General features: G+C 42.8%; 1 pseudogene; it reads left to right on the top strand.

Moving 5' to 3' along the window:
* Positions 1-2,097: 2,097 nt before the first annotated feature.
* Positions 2,098-5,298, top strand: LOC126772974 (uncharacterized; annotated as a pseudogene).
* The last annotated feature ends 210 nt before the right edge of the window (positions 5,299-5,508 follow it).

Here is a 5,508-nt window from a genome sequence, read left to right as displayed (position 1 = left end):
GATTGTGAACAATTGAGTTAACCCCGCACTGTACCTCTAGAGGTACACATTAGTACGTGACTGATTGTGTATGCATAGATTTAAAAATCACTCGCTGATTGAAGCAGATTTAGTTTACTGACTGACTAAACTTAAAATTATTTAAATCCGGACAAATATCGCTGTTTTTGATGGTGTTCTTGGTAAATACGAGCAGACATGGCCATGGCCAGGAATTGCAACCGAAGATTACGATTTTAATTCCAACAAGCTCCACCGTGTTAATATGCTTTAGTTGTATGTATAATTTATGTGAAAAAAATGTGGAAATCTTGTCACATGTAGACACCAACCCGCATTAGAGCAGCGTGATGAAATAAGCTACAAACCTTCTCCAGAAGAGAGCGGTGCTTTTGTCCAGAAGAAGAACATTATCAGGCTGTTACTATTTCCTATTATTTATATCATATACCGTGGAGTACCGGCTTAGAATAGTACTCCCCCAACCTCATCCCGTGGGTGTCGTAAGAGGCGACTGAGGGACGGGGAAAAGAAGGGAAGGGCAGCAGCGTCCCCCCCCCCATAAACATCTTACCCCCCTACTGCGCTCGCCAACACGCCTGCCCAGCGCGGCGAGTATGGGCAAACCCCTCCCATAATGGCAGATGCGCCCAAAAAAGGCCCCCAGTTACCGGCAAGCCCGCTAGGCCCGACCAAGTTAGCGGTCGCGGTATCGGCAGGGCAGGGGGTGCTAAGAATCACCGGTTCACGGCAGGCTACCGTATAAAACGACTGCACATGGCAACGTATAATGGACGCTCGATAAGGCTGGACCATCACCTCGCCGAATTAGAAGTAGAGTTAAGTCATATAAACTGGCATATACTGGGGTTATCTGAAGTCCGAAGACAGGGGGAGGACACGATCACTCTAGAGTCCGGTAACTTACTCTACTTCCGCGAAGGTAATAACCTCTCCCAGGGTGGTGTCGGTTTTCTAGTCAAAAAGGATCTCATTAGCAGCATTGTGGAAATCAGTAGTGTGTCGAACCGGGTAGCGTACCTTGTCTTAAAACTTTCCGACAGGTACTCCCTGAAGGTCGTACAGGTATATGCGCCAACTTCGACATACTCTGATGATGTGGTCGAAGCGATGTACGAGGACATCGCAAAGGCCCTCAACGACACCTCGAAGGCCCACTACAATGTTGTTATGGGAGACTTTAATGCTAAAGTGGGAGTACAAGATAGCGGTGAATCGAAAGTCGGACCTTACGGCTTGGGCTGCAGAAATCACAGGGGGCAAATGCTGGTAAACTTTCTCGAAGCGCAGGGGCTTTTTTTGATGAATTCTTTCTTTCAAAAGAAGCCTCAGAGGAGGTGGACCTGGCGAAGCCCCGATAACGTGACAAGGAACGAGATAGACTTTATCATTTCGAATAAAAGGCACATATTTAGAGATGTTTCAGTGATCAACAGGTTTAATACCGGAAGTGATCACCGCTTGGTTCGAGGCACTCTAAATATCAACTTAAAAGCCGAAAGATCGAGAATGATGAGGTCTACTCTCCGACCTACCATGCTCCAAGCTGCTCAAGGCTCCGAAAAGATCCAAATGGAACTTCAAAATCAATTCACCGCGTTGGAAACCATAAGCAGCATTGATGAGAGAACCGACACGCTGATCAAAATACTGCAAAACACATCCCGCAAGTGTTTTCCGCCACAGAGAAGAGACAACGCACCAAAACTCTCTGCTGAGACACTCGAGCTCATGAGAAAACGACGAGAACTACCATCGTTTTTGTCAGATAAGGCCTTAAACCGAACAATAAAAACGCTGACGCGACGCGATCTCCGACGCTCCAATACCCATGCCATCAAGGCTGCGATTGAGCAAAATTGGGGATCGAAAGTGTTCGCTCGCAAGTTTGGGAGGCCGCGTCTGACAAAACTTAAAACTGAAAATGGTGGGGTCGTTACCTCTAGGCCTGAGATTGTCGGAGAAGTAGAGAGGTTTTATGGGCAGTTGTTCTCTTCAAGATCGGATAAACCCGTGGGAATCAGTATTGATGACCAGCGCGCCCCTCTTATGTGCCATTACTCCGAGGAGCTCCCGGTCGTTGACCAAGGATAGATTAGGGCGGCTCTAGAACAGCTTAAAAACAACAAAGCTCCGGGGGATGACGGAATCACAACAGAGTTGCTTAAGGCAGGCGGGACTCCGGTCCTGAAAGAGCTAGCAAGCCTCTTTAATTCCGTCATCCAACATGGCAAGACCCCGGAAACGTGGAGCGGGAGTGAGGTGGTACTGTTTTTCAAGAAAGGTGATAAAACCCTCTTGAAAAACTACAGACCAATCTCCCTCCTGAGTCACGTGTATAAGCTGTTCTCAAGAGTCGTCACGAACCGTCTCGCCAGACGACTTGACGAGTTCCAGCCCCCAGAGCAAGCCGGCTTTCGATCAGGCTACAGCACCGTGGACCACATCCATACTGTTCGGCTGATTGTGCAGAAGACCGAAGAGTACAATCAGCCGCTGTGTATGGCATTTGTGGACTACGAGAAAGCCTTCGACTCCATCGAAACCTGGGCAGTGCTCGACTCATTGCAGAGATGTCATATCGATTGGAGATATATCGAGGTACTGAGATGTCTGTACAACGCCGCTACAATGACTGTCCACATCCAGGATTGTAAGACGAAGGCGATCCAACTGCGCAGAGACAGGGGGGTGTAATATCCCCGAAACTGTTCACCAACGCGTTGGAAGACGTTTTCAAGACGCTGGATTGGACTAGGTATGGAGTCAATGTAAACGGCGAGTACATCTCACACCTTCGATTTGCCGACGATATCGTCATCATAGCAGTGTCGCTGGAACAACTTACCGAAATGCTGCGTAGCCTAGGCGAGTCTTCCCGGTGTGTCGGTCTCGGTATGAACTTGGACAAGACCAAGGTCATGTTCAATAGGCATGTCGTGCCGGGACCGATATACGTCGAGGGGAAACCTCTCGAAGTTGTTAGTGAATATACCTACCTAGGACAGATAATACAAGTCGGTAGGAACAACTTCGAGAAGGAAGTCGATCGAAGAATTCGCTTAGGATGGGCAGCATTTGGCAACCTTCGTCAAGTCCTCAAGTCGTCTATACCGCAATGTTTGAAGACGAAAGTCTTCAACCAATGCGTCTTACCTGCCATGACATACGGTGCCGTAACGTGGACACTAACTGCGGGACTAGTCCACAAATTCAAAGTCGCTCAGCGTGCTATGGAGCGAGCTATGCTCGGAGTATCTTTGAAGGATAAGATCAGAAATGAGATTATCCGGAAAAGAACCGGAGTCACCGACATAGCTTGCAAAATTAGCAGGCTGAAGTGGCAGTGGGCTGGTCACGTATGTCGTAGGACCGATGGCCGTTGGAGCAGACGAGTCCTAGAGTGGAGACCGCGAATCGGCAAGCGCAGCGTAGGGCGCCCTCCAGCCAGGTGGACCGACGACCTTAAGAAAGTGGCGGGCACCAACTGGATGCGGAAGGCGGAGGACAGGGAGCTTTGGCGCACCTTGGGAGAGGCCTATGTTCAGCAGTGGACAACGATTGGCTGTTGATGATGATGATGACATCAAGATAACTTCTTTATACCTTTTCTACCACAAATATACGATTATATATTTTCTTTTCCTTCCTCTTAATCATTTCTATCGTTGATATTTTCTTTAATAAATAATTAAGGCGTCATTATTGAATAAATTGATACACCAAAGATGTTTTAAGTGTTAATACATGATTGACATTCCGCTTCAAACGTTAAAGAATAAATAATTTTAGCGGTGAAAAATTTTTACATGCGGTGTATTAAGAACGTAATGAATAATACGTAATATTAAAGCCCGCTACTCAATGCTGACTTAAGTAAGTTTATTAAATATAAATCATCAGAATCAATAAACAATCGACCTTTGCCAAGCGATATATCTTTATAAACATAAAAAAAAAAACTAATTTAGAAACTTCTATTTTTAAATTGGCTGAAAATGACAAGAATTAAGCTGTCATTAAGAAGCTCATGACGCATCTAAATTAAATTTGAAATTGGTCTGTGTCAAGTGTAGCGAATAAAGTTATTTTCAACACCTGGAAACGTTTTAGATTTTTCTTCATAATGATGATTTTAATAAATGAAAGAGACGTAAATTTAGGTAGCAAGTGCTAAGTTGATATTGATTATTTTTACAAACGATATTAAAAACATAAATCTTTCAGCTTGTTACGTTATCTGGCTTGAATGATAAAAGAATAATTGTATCAGTAGAAGGACATATATATATATATATATATATATATATATATATATATATTATACTTATATTTTAAATAATTTGCATCGATTTGACGATGGTCATATACACAAACAATGGTTTATTTATACAATATTATGCCTAAGTTTTATTATTATAGTAGAAGAAGCATAGAAACCCAAAGACAATACATAATCATAGCACAAGATATACAGCTGATTAAAAATGTTCATAGGCGGTCTTATTGCCCCCAGCGATCTCTAACATACAACCTTTGATAATAGTGCAAGTTTAGATTGTAACAAAAAAAATAATGTTTTATATTTCTTACAGGGCTATAGGTGGAAGTGTTTAATTACCTAACAATTTTTTTTTTTCGAAAAGAAATATATGTATACGTATTCATTGTTGAAATAAAATACCAGTTTAATATATCCCTACGATTGTTTCTGAGAAAATTTAATGTAACGTTACGTATACCCCGTTTTATTACGTTTACTGGTGGTAGAGCTTTGCGCAAGCTCGTCTGGGTAGATACCACCCACTCAACAGATATTCTACCGCAAAACAGCAGCCGTAGCAGCAGTGAGTAAGCCAGTGTAATTACAGGCACAAGGGACATAACATCTTAGTTCCCAAGGTTGGTAGCGCATTGATGATGTAAGCGATGGTTAACATTTCTTACAATGCCAATGTCTATGGGCATTGGTGCCCGCTTACCATCAGGTGGCCCATATGCTCGTCCGCCTTCCTATTCTATAAAAAAAACCCTTTTCACCTTTATTAGCGCAGTTAGGTATATATGAAATTAGAAGAAAAGCTTGTTTGTGACACAAGGCATGCAAAATTAAGACTGATATCTAAGACAAGCGTACTACAATTTTTGAATTTAAAATATCATACATTTCGGTTAGTACTGCGCATTATAAAACATGGAAATATCACTACATATTGTAAAAATAGATGTCGAAAAAAATCATCATGGCTGGCAGCTTTACTGGCGTGCGCCGCCTAAACCAACGTATTTACATTATGTATTATGATATAAACCTTATTTTAGACCCTTATTCGACCCGAGCGAATACGAAATTAATCATTCCGACACAAGTTTATATTTGTTTAAAAAAACTATTTCTTTATATACCAGCAGAATATTCCAAACAGATGTCAAACTTTTGTCCGCTATAAAACGTCTCTCGAAGTTTAGCCGTTTCAGACTCGGGTA

Source organism: Nymphalis io, chromosome 13 (genome assembly GCF_905147045.1).
Source record: "Nymphalis io chromosome 13, ilAglIoxx1.1, whole genome shotgun sequence".
Taxonomy (NCBI): Eukaryota; Metazoa; Arthropoda; class Insecta; order Lepidoptera; family Nymphalidae; genus Nymphalis; species Nymphalis io.
This window is presented reverse-complemented; position numbering and strand designations above follow the sequence as displayed.